Below are 15,480 nucleotides of genomic sequence, written 5' to 3' on the forward strand. Positions count from 1 at the left end.
GCAGCTGGACCCAAGCATGCAGCGCAGCATGTGGCATCTGCGTGCTGTCCCTGAGTGTCCCCTGGAAGGGTGACTCAATGTTTCTAAGCCAACAGGATGGAAATTACAGCAGAGCAAGTCTTCGTATTTCCACAGCAACAACACCGAGTGAGACCAGACCTTAGGTCAGACCAGCCTTAGGAGGGACGTTTGTCTCCCCCGAGAGACTTTTACTAGCCAGACACACTCTTTCACTCCAGCAGGAGTCTTGCTTGGGCGTTTCTTCTACGCATCATTCATTCAGGGTCCAGCCTTGGAATCAGACTGAAGTTACTGTCAGAGTCTCAGGACAAATGAGTTACAGAAGTACCAAGTTCAATCTCGTTTGTAAATGACACTGAGGCCCAAGGAGCTTGAGTCCCCACCTATGGTTTCACTGGAAGAGTACTGCTAAGATAAAATCACACCTCTGGTTTTCTGCTGTCTGCACCAGACTCTTATTTGGAGAAGAAACAGCCATAGAAAAAAGTCCTCCCTGAAGCCATTACCCAAAGAACTACAGGCAAACTTGTAAAAGGCTGTGTGCCATTCCCCATCAGAAGAGGAACAAACAACCCTTAAATCACACTCCCAAAAGGTGCCAGACAGGAAGAAGTGCCCTGGTCCTCAAGGGCATAACCTTTCCTCTGAAAGCACAGTCTCGGTGGCAGGAAACCATACTGCGTCTTTCCCTGGCTGAAACTAAGTGCTATTCCAGATGGCACTGAGCTGCCATTTGCAAACACAGGCAGAAATTTCAACCCCCATCCCAAGATCTGGGCTTGGAGAGGAGGTGGCCCACAGCCACCACCTGCCACTGAAGCCTCCAGGGGTTTAAGGGTGGTGACCAGGTTCTGTTGCTCCAAAGTGGGAGGTGTGGCCAGGTTAGAGCATGCTATAATGAGTGTAATAGTGCTGGGCTTCTGCTCGTCAGTAATTAAAGTGCTGCAGGATAGGAATGGGCCTGCTCTTCCTTAATGAGGAAGGCTGCAGGATAACCAGCACTGAGCAATTTGGAGAAATCACCATGGGGCCCCAGCCTGCTTAAGAGCATGAGATTAATAAACTAAAATCACTGTCTCTATGGTTACCAGAAATTTACAGAAACTTCTCCCATTCTATTTCCAGCTCTCCTTCTCTCTCGCCAAAGGGAGACGGGAGGTGGGGGAAGGGAAAGAGTGGAGTCTTTTCCCAAATCTACTTCGTACTTGCAATTTTAATAAGACTATTAAGTTAACAGATTGGTGTAGAATTCATTCATTCTTGTATTTAATCGACTAAATATTTATTCAGCTTCTTCCACCAGGCGGGTAGTATTTTAGGCACAGAGAGAATCGTACATAGTCCTTGTCCTCATGGAGCTTATTCTTTGACAAGGGAAATAGACAAACATGGAAGCAAAAAGACAGTACAATGTGATGCCAATGCTAAGATGAAGAGTAGTGAGAGATAAGATGACACAGTGATGCCCTAGCTGTTCTCGGGAGTGGCCAGGAAGCCTTCTATGAAGAGACAAGGTTGGACTAGAAACTTCCATGGAATGGGAAGGTCCCACTTGGCCTATGGATGGTGCTGTGGCTGGTCAGGAGGAAGCCAGCTTATCTAACTGCAGTGAATGGATGAAGGGAGTGGAGAGGTGGCTGGAGAAGCTTTAATGAAAGAGAAAGACTGGAATGACTTTTGGAGACAAGGTCTTTCTATGTAGCCCAGGTTAGCTGCATAGGTTGAACTTGCAATCCTCCTGCTTCAGCTTCCCAAGGGCTGGAAATGTAGATGTGACCTCTATGCTGGGCTTGGAATGATTTCTTAAGCTTATTGAATCATTTCCAAAACTGTTTTTGTCATTGTGAATACAATTATTGTAACAACAACTAAAAGGTTTGTGGTTGACAGTCAATAATTCTTCTGGCTTGTCCTTATTTATGGGACAGTAATTAAGACCAGTGGGTTTTCCTGGACATGGAAACAGACATGCATATTAGCATAGAAACTACTTGTGAATTGCATGTTAAAAGTAATGCCCTACATGTTCAACCAAACAGCACACAGTCTTCATTCTTCTTTAATATCAGTACAGTGGACAGCTCCCAATAAGATCAATATACTGGTACAAGCTCATTGTCCTACCTGCTGCATTCCGCGAGCAGTAGAACCTGTGGCTCTTGACCTCTGTGTTCACCCAGAGGGTTTCCCGTGATTTCTTTCTGGTTTTCACAGATAGGAGGTAACTACCTTCTCTTACTAGCTTCCCTTCCTAGTTCAGAATATAACTAACAAATCACCCCTTTCCTAGGATGCCAATTTCAGTTTCTCCCAATAGCAGCCGTAATGGTGTGAGCCGCTGGTCTCTGGAACCTACGTCTAATGACATTTTTTCTCCAAGCAGAATCAAAATTTATATTTGTTTTACAAGCTAAACCCTGCTGATCACTATTTTCATATGAAGGACTTTTCATACGCAAGGTTTTTATATGAAAATTCTTGTACAGAACAGCACAGCTAGTGTATTTTATCATACTTGCATTTATTTACATCTCTCTCTCCTACTATTATAATGGTGCTCCCTGACAGCAAGGACTTTGCTTTGAGACTCTGCTACCTCCTCACTTGAGCCTGACACATAGTAGGTGCTCAGTGACTGTTCTTGGCATGAAACAAAGCTAACAGGTTTATTTTCACATGCACACCGCTGGTCTCAGAATGCTCCTTTTTCTTACAAGCCTCTCCCATCTGAGATGCAGGTCTTCCTCCACCAGCAGGTTGTTCTCCTGTCCTCCCTTCCCTTGAACTTATGGCCCTGCTTCCTCGCATCAGGTCTCAGGAACTTCTCAGTTTCTTTGCACTGTAATTAAGTGACCCCTCCAGGCTAAATGTCCTGAACTCTTTAAATCTTTTTTTTCTCCTCTTCTCTCCTGGGGGCTGCTGGGTCCTCATAGCCCAGCCACCTTCTGCCCGCTGCTCTCTTTTATCACATGACTCCCTCCCTCTCCCCCACCCCTGCCTCCAGATCTTCTGCACTTAACCTGAAGAAAGTGGGTCTGGATAAGTAGAGAGGTGAGGGCAGGGCAAGATCGAACACACAAGACAGATAGATTTCGGGGAACAAGCATTGAGCATCGTGCAGTGAGTAAAGGCACCAGGTGCCGGCCCCAGCTTTGCCCTATCTTGCTGTGTGACCATGGACAGGTACCTCAGCTCTTCGCCCATGTCCTCATCGGAGCAGGAAGTGATCCTTAAGAGACGTGTGTCACATGGGGTGAGCAGCACACATTCCACTGCCAACATAGCTTGTAAACTTTCCCCTTCTTCCCACCAGATCCTTTTTACCACCACTTGCTACTTGGCAAAGAAGGGAGGTGTCAGAGTGGGAAGTTCACCCTTCTAGGTCACACAGCTGGTGACCCACCTCCCCGCCTCCTAACAGCAAACTCAGCTGCTGAACTCATGAACAGGTGACATCCACTGAGGAGTACGGCACCCCAGTGATCCAATCACCTCCAAAAAGCCCTGTCTCTGAGCACATGAGAATTTTGGGGGGACATTCGGGATCTAAGTTATAACAAAGGTGACGAAGTCATCCAGGCTTGCCCAGGATTTTCCCAGTTTCAACACTGAATGTTCCTAACACACTAGGTCAGCTGGTTGGCCTGTGAGTAGATCCCAGCTTTGCGGGGGCAGAGACTGACTCTGCTGACTGTGCATGCCCACTGCCCGGCACGGTGCCCAGCACACAGCAGGCATCCTGTTGGTTTGTTAGCTAAATTCCCTTTCAAGTTCCTGAAGCCGCACATATACGCCACATAGACACACAGATGCAGGCCTTCCTCTCCACACTGGAACAGAGCACACAGCTGAGGGGAGGGGTGAAGAGAGTAGAATAGGTCACGTCAGCCAAGATGTGCGCATACTTGCTGGTCACAGCCCCACTACTGCGGGGTGCTGAACAAGAAGCAGACATTTCCTGCTGTAGCCTACATGTGGCCTGCAATAGCAACATACTTCTAAGAGGGCTGCTCCTGACCAAGCCCTGTGTGGCTGCTGCACAATCCACCTGGTTTCACCAGTCAGCCATAGTCACAGTGCACCACTGAGATGCTCTCCCAGCACCTAGATCCTCTAGGACTGGGCCACACCTGGCCAAAGCCAAGACCCTGCCCCTGCCCTTTCAGGACAACCCAGCTGCCTGCCCTGGATGGCTTCCCTTGCTCCCCACACTCACTTCTGCAGAGCAGAGCCCAAGGAACGGGGCAGTGTAAGCAGGCCTCCTGCATTTAACCTCTTCAAGGATGCCTCACTGTAAAGACTGAGCCCTTACTCATTTGAGAAGAGCTACATCCCTCTGCAAAATTAAGCCATACAAGTCCCCCTTTTACTTTTATTTTTGTTCAAAGTCAAGCCACTTTCCACTAGAGATAAAAACAAGGCTTTGTGAGAAGGGAGTGATACGGCTGTCTAACAAGCTGGAATTGATGGTCATGATAAACTCCATGTTATCGATCTCTGCTCACAAAGGAGACGCTGGGACAGGGAGCATCAACTTAGGGAGCCTTGCCACAATGCTATCCCCAAATTGTTTCGAGTTGTTTACATGGGAAATTTGTATAAAGTGTCATTACCTGTGGGAGGAAGGGAAGCTGTAAAGGACCAAGTGAAGCCAAGCCTAGCTCCTAGTCACTGGTTAAGCCCAGGCAGCCGCCAGGCAGCTCCCCCTGGGGCTGGCGTTTCCATGTTGAATGAGCAGATCCTCCCCTCCCCCAACCTCACCAAGTCCATAAGACCTAATCCACCAGAGTGGACGATTCCTGGAGGCTACTCGGCCTCCAGCATGGAGACGGAAGTGACCTGTGAATTGGAACTGGGGTCTACCTGCCAATGCAAACTGAAAATAATGTCCAGGAACTACAGGCGCCTCAGAGCGCAGAAGAGGGACCAAAGAGACAAAGCAAGGGACACTGTCAGGTGCCCACTTCCCTAAGGGGGTCTTCCTGGCTACTTTTTCTTTCCAGATCTTTTCAGCTATAGTCAGCTCACAGGTTCGAGATGTGCCATTAACCACCTGAAGCATAAACCCAGGGGACTAGCCTGGCCCCATGAGGACAAAGGAGCCTTCTTGTCCCCTCAGGACCATCAGTGTCCTCATGCTGGCCCATAACCCCTTTCCTGCACACACAGAGCATGCATGAACTTCCCCTGGCCTCCTCTGGGCACACTTCCAGCTGCTTCTGGGTTTTCTAGATCTCTGTCTGCCAAGGATGAGGAGCTTGGGGGAACTTTCATTTGATGTGAGCATGAGTCAGGATTATCTCTCCCCCTCGCTGGTATCTACATCTCTACAACCTCTAGAGCTGAGAGACTGTATTGTGCTTGCTGCCACTACTGCCCAGGGACTCCCTGCAGAATCCCTGGAAATAATTAGGATAAACATTTCCATTTATTGTCTGTAATATGCCACAAACCATGCTAAGAGATGTATGGACACTTTTGCTCTTTTCTGCCCATTTTATTTCTTTCTACACTCCTGTATGGCAAGTTACCCCCATTTTACAGATGAGAGAAATAGAGTCAAGATACTGAGTTACCTCCCACAGCTTGAACCTGGCTCATTTGACTCCAAAGGCCATTCTCCTCACACCTCCTGGATGATGATCTTTACCCTCCTTTCTATGCCCACAATAGGTGTAGCCAGGACACAGCCAGGATGTGTCACTGTCATCCCAGAGGCCTGGTGGAGGGGTCAAAGTGGAGGACTTTCTTCCAGACTGCCTGTTCTCCATGAAGAATGGGGAGGAGGTAGGTGTCTAGCAGGATAGCACAGACAAATGCAATAAACACTACTGAGCACCCAAAGCCTACAATAATCTCCCCGTCAATTGATCAAAATATAAGGTGAATACTTAAAGTTTAAAAAATGTATTACCATAACAGACACATTGTCATTAATCCCCCTCAGAGTACTGCTCCTCAGTTTGAACACACTTGTCCCATTGTTCTGGCCACTTTGTAAAGCAGTTCTGAAAGTCTTCTCTTGTAAGTGCCTTTATAAGGAGTGACCAAAAAAAAGGTGAATTGTTCCGCTGAGTGCCATCCAACAGAGAGAAAGGCTCATAAAAACATTACGGTGTGTGCTCATCCACTTTATTCATCCACTGTATGACTTCTGGCTCTTCCCCAAAGTCAAGATGACCATGAAAGGTAAACGTTTTGAGTCGATTCAGGACACTGAGGCAGCCACGACAAACGCAACTAAAGATATGAAAGAGGACTTCCAGACCTGCTTCAGAAAGTGACAGGAATGATGGGATAAGTGTGTGCAAAGTGAGAAGGCATATTTTGAGGGGAACTAATGGTAGTGTGTCTTTTATTGCAATAATTTTTTTTAAAATTTAAACTTTCTCTGTATTTTTCATACCCTGTACATTGCTGCCTTTGCGATAAATGATCCTGGGGATAAGATTGCGGTATTTTCTGCCCTGTGGCTTTGTATTTTGTGCCACAATGGATGGGACCACAGCCTGATCCTTGAGCCCCAAGTAGCTGACAATGGGCAGTATGTCAGCCAAGGAGGCTGCCTAGCTCAGGACTAGCTCAGATGATGCCCTTGATCAGATTTGACCGTATCATGGCAGGACCAGCAACCCAATCAAGGCCTTTCTCATGGGGCGGTTGAAACCAAGATACCCTAGAACACAGTCAGCAGACATCCAGGGCAACAGAAATGATGTGGAGGAAGCAGAACATCGGCAGTGAGGGAACTGTAGATATGGGTATGGGTCACTGCGATAGCCATGACGGAAGTGGACCAAAAGGGATGGACGGCTTGGGCTATCTGTCCAGGATATCCTGCACCACTCTGCCCACCTCTGAGCCTCACTGTGAGTATGTGACCATACAGCTGCATTACCTACAAAGAATCCAAGCATCTGTGGTTATCTGCATACGTTTGGTCCCTCACTCCTTAAAAGCACAATGACAGCCCAGTACGGAGAGGCTCACCTCACATCCTGGGCTGGAATCCGACCCCCTTTAGATCCTCACAGGCTCCTTTGATTCTTGTTCATGCCACTTGCATGCTCCTGCGATGTAGTTTACATGTGATTATTTCACAGATAGGGGGTCTACACTAGGCTATACACTGCATGATGTCAGGACATGTCCTCACACCAGGAATCCCCAGTGCCCAGTAAATGTCCAGCACAGAGTGAAAACTCAGGAAGCACTGGATGTCTGGAATGGACACATGAACAAACACTTGAATTCATGAGCAGTAGAATGAATTTGGGTCACAAGAGCTCTACGGGCAGACTCCACCAAGACTGGGCAGGGTGGAGTCACCGAGCAACATATTCACTCCCTGCCTGGCTGAGCAGTAAGATTAGGTCATGCAAGGAGGGCTGAAGGAGGCTGGCTGGGGATACTTAGTGTAGCTAAGGCCGCAGGAACCTGGGAAGATACCATCTCAGGCCCAGATGTGGAAGTGACAACAGATATCTGAGAACTGGAAGCTTTCACTGTGCAAAGCAAGAGGAAGGGGCCAAACCTGACCTAGGAACAGAATCTGGGCCAGGAATCCCTGACAGGTGAACCACCAAGTGCACGCGATCACTGAAACAATCAACTTTCATGCAGCAGCAAAGGTTCAACAGCATCATTTCTGGTAACTTTATTGGTTTAAAGAAAGGATCTCTATATAAATAAATGCAGATTTTTAAGTAGATAACTGGGAAAAGAATCACTTACAATTTAAGCAAGCGTAGAAAGCAAGGAGACCATTTGTTCCCCAAATACCTTAGAGATCTGGAGAATACAGAATCCATGGGGTTAAGCGAGCAGTCCTCAGGGAACAAAAGTCAGCTGGCTCTGGTGGAAAAGTCACGTGAAGCACCAGGTGTCCCAGTGTAGTGGGTTTGCTGGTTAGCAGGCCAGTCCCTGCAGCAACCAGATCTGAGGAAATGGGGGAAAGCAGATCCTCTGGGGTGGAGAAAGGCAGGCCCCCTACATCTGCTGGGGGAGAGGAAGGTGGGTCCCATAGATCTGCCAGGGCAAGGGAGGGAAGGTGGAAAAAGAGAATAGGGATCTTCTTTGCAGCACAGCCCGGCTCAGGGCTCAGCCTCTGGCACCAACATCTCTGGTCCTTGGGAGAAATCAGTCTGGGGACTTCAGTCTGACCTGCCCTAGTGCCCATCTGGTCTTACTCTGACCTCCTACCAGGGTAGGTACACTGTCCCATGCACTCCCGGTGCACACAGCAGTTCTTCACATAGTTGAGTCATAGTAATCTCCCCAAGCCACCTTTTAAAAACCAAAGGCCTAGATCAGAAAAGTTCACTGGAAATGGCCAGGTGTGGTGGCACAAGCCTGTCATCCCAGCTGCTCAGGAGGCCAAGGCAGAAAGACCGCAAGTTCAAGGCCAATCTTCGCCACTCAGTAAGTCCTTATCTCAAAATAAAATTTAAAAAGGGGCTGAGGATGTAGCTCATAATAGAGCATGTACCTAGCTGCTGGTGTGAGGGCTTAGGGTTTGATGCCCTAGTACCCTCCCACAAAATACACACACACACACACACACACACACACACACACACACACATACAAGTAAGCTAGCAGCTGCTGCAGGTCAGGCAATGGTCCAGAAACTCTGTATACATTAGCATATGCAATCTTTGTATTGCCACCCCAAATTTACAGGTAGGAAGAGAAAGGCACAGAAAGGCTAGGTAACTCACCATAGGTTAGAGTTCAGAGAACTGGGTTTTAACAACTACTCCATAATAAACAAAAACCTTCCTGGACTGTCCTCCTCCAAATAGTGTATTTCCTTTCTATCCCTTAAAATCCACTTCCACAGTCATAATCTGAGTAGTAGAGAAGAAAAACTATCACTTCCACCTTTTAAAATATTATACTTCTGTTAATAGAGTTCAAGATTCCTTTTCTTTTAAGAATGACATTATACTCTTGGCCCATAAGGAGCTTAACATTTTCCCAGAGTGCTTTAGTTAGTGTTTCCCCCCCAACTGTGTTTGTGCAGTTAGCATTTTCCATGACACAGCAGAATCATTACTAAGAATGTGTATTTTACCCCTTTGTCCTCCGGTTGCCTTCCTGGAGGATGCACTTTTATAGACCTCCACATTTTCTTCAGAGTCAAAATCACAAGCTCAGAGATTCCCTCAGGTAGATGGGACAGTGAGTGAGGTAGAGTCCTGGAGTCACAAGAACCACATAAAAAGAGATTCTGGGGGCTGGGGATTTAGCTCAGCGGCACAGTGCCTGCCTGGCAAGTGCAAGGTTATGAGTTCAATTCCTGGTACTGGAAAAACAAACAAACAAACAACAACAACAAAAAGAGATTCTGTCTCTCAGCACCCATGGGAATTTGAACAGGTTTTTTTTTAAAAAATTTCTTATCTGAACAGGTTTCTTAATCTTGCAAATATTCAGCTTCTCCTACATAAAATAAGGATAATAAAAACTGTCTGAGAGACATGAGAATAAAGTTTAATGCACAGTGAGCATTTGTATAGCACCTGCCACACAGTAGGTGAGCAAGGGCTCACTCCCCTTGTGAGTCATTGGCAGCAACTCTGGGACACCCAGCAGTCATGTTCCCCGCTGACCCCCAGAATCAGCTACATTAGTTTGGGGGGCCGAGTGCAAAAGGAAATTGTGTTGTTTCTTACCCAAAAGTTATGGAGGAATTTTAACACTCTGACAGCAAAACATTAAACCAAGTGCAGAGCCCCTCCAGCCACAGATCCTGGGCAACAGGAAACTCATGTTATATGAGTTTCTTAGTACTGCTACTGCTACTGTGACAAATTATGACAAGCTTGATATTTTAGAATAACACATATTTGTCATCTCACAGTGCTAGAGGTCAAGAAGTCTAAGGCGTTGACAGGACTGAGTTCCTTTCTGGAGGTTCCAGGGGACAATCTGCTTTTTCATCTCAAATTTCCAGCATTCCTTGCCCCTTGGCTCTCTTCCACTTTCAAGATCATCAGGGGTCAGTCAAGTTTTGTTCCACAGCCATCTCTCTGGTCCTGCTTCCTTCTTCACTTTAAAGTGCCCCTGTGACCAGATTGCCTCACTTAGTACCCCCGGATAATCTCCTTATTTTAAAGTTATTATATTAGCAATCTTAATATCCTTTAGGCACATGGCATAACAGAGTCACAGTTTCTAGTGGTTAGGATGAAACTGTCTGTAGGAGCCCATTCTCCTGCCCACCCATGAAGTCAGCCCTGCAGGCCCCCTGGAGCTGAGAGATGTCCTCCGTCTACGCAGATTGTGCACTGTTAAAACAATCTTGTCCACACAGAGCCTATGGTGCCCCAGTCCATGCACACAGCATGTGGTCAAACCCACAGTCATGGCAGCAAACACTTATAGCCATCTTGGATGAACCCCAGTCCCTGGCTGAGAGGTATATTCTATCTTTGCTGTCATCCTGTTGCACTCCTTCCCACTTTTGATGTTGGTGCAGGGTCCCTTCAGCTCTAGACCCAGGTTCTTTTGTGAGCTTGTGCGTGGATCCATCCTCTACTGGCCCCCACCTAGGACTGCAGGAAACAGTCTACCTCCCCTTACCAATCCCTCCTGGCCCAGCTCTGAATCTTAACCTATCAACCCAAGAACCAGTCCATCCTAAACCCTCAGAGGGAGGGACGTGGACCTTGGAGACCTCGGCAAAAAAGACAAAGTCCTTAGTGACAAGGCTCTGAAGCTTCTGGAGATCTGCCAGCAAGAAAGAGGAAGTGGTGTCTGCTGGGGGCTCTGTCCTGATCTACCCTGGTGGCAGGCCACTGAGTTGCCATGGCAACATCACAGACCTGGAGCTTGAGATGTGGGCCCCGCTTCCTCCATCCATACCCACAATTCCCTCAAGAGCAGGCACTCATCCCTCAGGCTTTCCTGAATCCCCTGTCTGTAAATAACAACCACAGCTTGCGGTAAAGAATATGATGTGATATATTGCTGTAGCACTAGGGCACTGATGTGTCACATTCCTGACACCTCTGTCCCTGGGGTAGAAGCCCACCTGCCCTCATTGCCCCATGCCAGCCAGCTTGCTTCAACCCTACATAATCTCCTTTCCCAGAGCTCCCAACCATCTTCTCAGTAACCTTCCAGAAAATGTCACTTCCGTCCTCCCTCCCCATCCCACCGGCAAAGGATTTCCCTGGTCTCTTTCTCACACTTTCATTTTTTCAAAAAGTTGATGTTTAACTTACACACAGTAAGACACACAGATCTTAAGTGCACAGTTGGATGAGTTTCATAACCATGCAAACCTCTGTGGTTCATACCCCTGTCAAGACTGGATGCTTCCTCTTTCTTTCTCCCCCCGCCCTATGTTATTTTTGAGTCAACTGATAAGGACAAAGAAGGAACACTAGGAGGAAGACAGAATGCTGGAGCCTGCATCCAGGAACAGGAGGGCAGGGAAAGCCCAACCTGGCCAGAAAGTGGCATTTCTCCCCTTCAACCCTGAAGGCCAGTGTCTTTCTACCCCAGGAAGGAAGCAAGCACACTCTGCCCAGAGTGAAGACCACCGATGGAGAAGATCCACAAGGGTCACAGCAGAGGCTGGTGAAGTCCTGTCTCCCATGGGTGGGCCATTGGCCCATAGGTTCCTGTTACAACATGAATGGCATTTTCATTTCCCCTGAAGCCACTAGGAAAGGAAATTTGTCTTCTCTCTTTACAGATGAGGTCGAGGAAACTTCTGTGGCCTGTATCCCCCTCCTTCCTTCCTTTGGAAGGGCAGTGAAAGTCGCCAAAGGGCAGCTCCTGCAGAAGCCACTCTCCAGGCTGCGTCCTGGCCACAAAGGCCATGAAGTAACTCCCAGGTGCCTGCTTTACTGGAAGCCCGCCGGGATGACTCCTCCCTGAGGGTACCCCAGGGTCACCAGCAAGTTTTCTGGTCACCTTCTTGGTCCTCCCACCTTCTCTGTCTGGATCCCCATCTCAGTGTGGGCTCCAGAAGCTTGGTCTGTGATGCTTTGCTGATGTCTGGCATACACTGCGTGCTCAATGTTTGTTGGATGAAGAATGTAATGAAGCCTAGCAACCAAATGAATAAACTTTTTTTCCATTCTGGCTACGCCTTGTCCTGTGTTTAAGGCGCTGAGCAAGGGCGGTTTCCCTGAGCCAATGACAAGGTGGGCCACAGCACATCTTTCAGCACCCAGAACGGAGACAAAGTAAAGGACCATGCAGAGGTGGTGGGAAAGCAAGATGGGCTGGATTCTGAACAACCACTTTGTCCTTCAGGATGAATTCACACATAGCAATGGGGCTAGAGTTTAAAGAAGCAAAGCCAGGAACACCAAGATCAAAGAGCAGAATCCAAGCAGCCCACTAGGGGAAGAGGGCCCAGAACAAACAGGAGGCAGCAGGGGGCACAGGAGCTCAGGCTGAAGCAAGAGCCACACGGCAAGACACCTCTGAAGATGACTGCTAATGTGAGGCTTCCTCCTGTCCACTGTTGTCCAGAGTCCAACATCTGCCATGCCTTCCACAGTACCCTGAGCCTTGGTAATGGGCTTATTCACTTATAAAATTTTTTCAGAATGTCAAAGCAGACCTTCATCCCTCCCAAACTGGTCAGCACTCGGGGTTATGTTAAAGCATCACACCCCATGGCAGGACAGCTCAGTGGTTATACACAAAGTTCTACTGGCAGACTGCCTGGCTTCCTATCCTAGCTCTGCCACTAGTGACATGGGGCTGGTCATATAATCTTCCTGAGTCTCATTTTCCTCTTCTGTAAAATGGAAACTAATAATAGTACCTACTTCAGCAAGTTACTGCGAAGAGGCAAAAAGTTAATATAAACAGAGAACCAAACACACGCCTGAAAACACGGCTCCCGCTACATAAATATTTGCCAGTGTAGTTTGAAATAGGATGGAAATAAAGTTATTGGAAAGATGTTTCCAACATGAATTAAACAGGATGAGCTAAGCAATGGCCTTGTTACAAGGAAGGAATGTTATGGAAATTACCAAGCAAAGGAAGGCACTGTTCCACCCAAGCGCACACTTGTTCTGAGTGGCCCACCGATGGCTCTCCATCCTGTGTGTGTGTCTGGCGTGGGAGATGAAAGAGCCGCACTGGTCCTTCCAGGTACACAGGCAAAGAGAAGCTGCCATAGGTAAAGTCACCTGCACAGAGCCCTCCGTGAGGAGAGTGGCTCAGCGCTCTCTGGCTGCATGAAGATTCAATGTTTCTGTCTAGGTAAGAAAGGGGCTGACAGCAGTCACCCTGCCCCACTGGGAGGTTTAGAAGCCCCCACTCTGTTAAGCTCTGTGTGGAAGGAGGACCTTCTATTCTGATGACTGCTGCTCTCCAGCAGTGCAGGAGAAAACTACAGAATTCTGACCCCAGGGTCCTTCAGAGTCTCTTTCTCCTACAAACCACTAGAAGTCACAGGAAGCAGAGTATCTTTCTCAATGTAGACTGAAGCAGCTGCTGCAACAGCTCTCAGAATAAACACAGATGTGGGCCACTGTCAAAGGCCAGGATTCGGCGTTCAGGTTTAAGGCTCAGCTGCGCTTCTTGTCTAACTGTGTGACCTCAGACACAACGCTTTCACTCCTTGGCTTCCTCAACTCAGAGTGGGAAGAAGAGACCAATGTCTCCTCCATCTCCACTGCACGTTGGTGTGGCCTGGGTAGGAAGGGCCATCTCCACAAGCCCAGCCTTGTCAGCAGTGGTTATTTTTCCAACAGGTTGCAAGATCCTGTATGTAAGATCCACCCTTTCCATGGCTGCCTTCTTTTTTTCCTTTTCATTTTGAACAAACATGTATTTCACGCATTGAGTTGGGCCTGTGCTTTGTGCCAGCAAAATCCATGGCTGTTTGCGCTGACCAAAGTCACAAGCAAGGCCTTTGCAGGAGCCAGAGGGCCTGCCCATGGCAGACCATTACTCCCCATGTCAGCACCTCACCCTGAGCCTGCAGCCTCTGCCTGGGTCTGCGCAGCCTCTTGCTGCTCTCCCTCTCCCACCTTGCCCCAGCCTAGCAGCACAACAGCAATAGGACCTGTGAAAAGGACAGTCCGATGTGCTACTGACCGGCACCAGCCCTTCACACCGATCCCATCCCAGGGCAAAAGCCACACGCCTCCCAATGGCCTACAGAGCCCTCGTCCACAATTCTCAACCTGGGCCGCACACGGGACCCACCCAGAGCCATGCACAACAGCGGCCTGGAAGCCACCCTGGAAACTCTCATGCAATTGACCTGGGGTACAGCACTGGCATTAGGGTTGTTTAGAAAGATATTTTGATGAGTAGAACATGCAGCTAAATTGAGAACCATGCTCCCATTTGACCTGCCTACATGGCTCCCCACCCTCATCTCCAACTACTGCCACCTGTTCCAGCCACTGGAGCCTCCTTCCTCTTCCTCAGACGTGCCAAGCATGCTGGTGCCTCAGGAGAGGGCTTGCCAGTCCCTCTGCCTGGACAGATTTTCCCTGCATATCTGCATCCCTTGTTTCTTCATCTTCTCCAGGTCTCTTCTCAAATGTCACCTTTACCGAGGTGACAGAGGCCTTTTATGACAACCCATAAATATGTGCAATTCATCCACTCCTCCCCCGGAGGTCTCTGTCTGCCTCTCCCATTTTATACAGCTCTATCACTTACTACCATTTGACAAGCTTTGTTCACTGTCTCTTCCCACCCAACTAGAATGCAAGCTCTGTGAAGGCAGGGATTCCTGTCTGTTTTGCTCCCTGCCCTGCTCTTGTCTCTCAATGACTCTAGCACATCATTAGAATGTAATGGTCTTTATGTGAGTATGCACTCACTCCTTTCCCTTTGTACAATCCCAGCTCTTTCATCCTTGCAGCCCAGCCAGGTTCTTCTTGGGCTAGGAACAACTATACTCAATTATATAGCATACAGCAGTTATTTCATAAATGTTTATGGAATCAAAGTGAACTCCAGAAGAACACAGCTTACAGAGTCAGCTGCAAGATCTCACCCCAAAACTCCAGACAGAAGCTCAATATACAGCTTTAAGGAAGTTCTTAAAATAAGGAGAAAAAGGGGAAAAGAAGGTGTGGGGAGCTCACAAAAATTAATGAGATTTTCTCAGCTGTGGTACGTGCCCACATTTTTAATAATTAGGAGCAATAAAAATTCTAACTGAACCTTAAAGGAACATCCTTGTGTAACAAAGAGAGAAGTCAAGACAGACTTCTCTGTCGGGTGTAATGACTTGTTAGCCTGGAAGATGGATGTACTTTAAGAAACTAATTTACAGAAAAAAATTGTTCATAAAAATGAACTAATTGGGTTAAAATGATATATTAAAGGGAATGCTAGATGATTCTAGTACCCTTAAGGAGTAAATTAAGTAATTAATCCTTAAAATCTCTAATGGAAGGGAGCCCTCCGTCTACTCAGCAGACAGGGAAACTGAGTCTAGACCACAGACTCTGGCTG

The 15,480-nt window shown here is 47.8% G+C and overlaps 1 protein-coding gene across 1 annotated transcript in view; it reads right to left on the bottom strand.

Moving 5' to 3' along the window:
• Galnt18 (polypeptide N-acetylgalactosaminyltransferase 18) overlaps window positions 1-15,480 on the bottom strand; it is a 333,981-nt gene that overhangs the window by 150,796 nt on the left and 167,705 nt on the right. The window lies entirely within an intron of this gene.

This window comes from Chinchilla lanigera, unplaced genomic scaffold (genome assembly GCF_000276665.1).
Source record: "Chinchilla lanigera isolate Chin_1 unplaced genomic scaffold, ChiLan1.0 scaffold00013, whole genome shotgun sequence".
Classification (NCBI taxonomy): domain Eukaryota; kingdom Metazoa; phylum Chordata; class Mammalia; order Rodentia; family Chinchillidae; genus Chinchilla; species Chinchilla lanigera.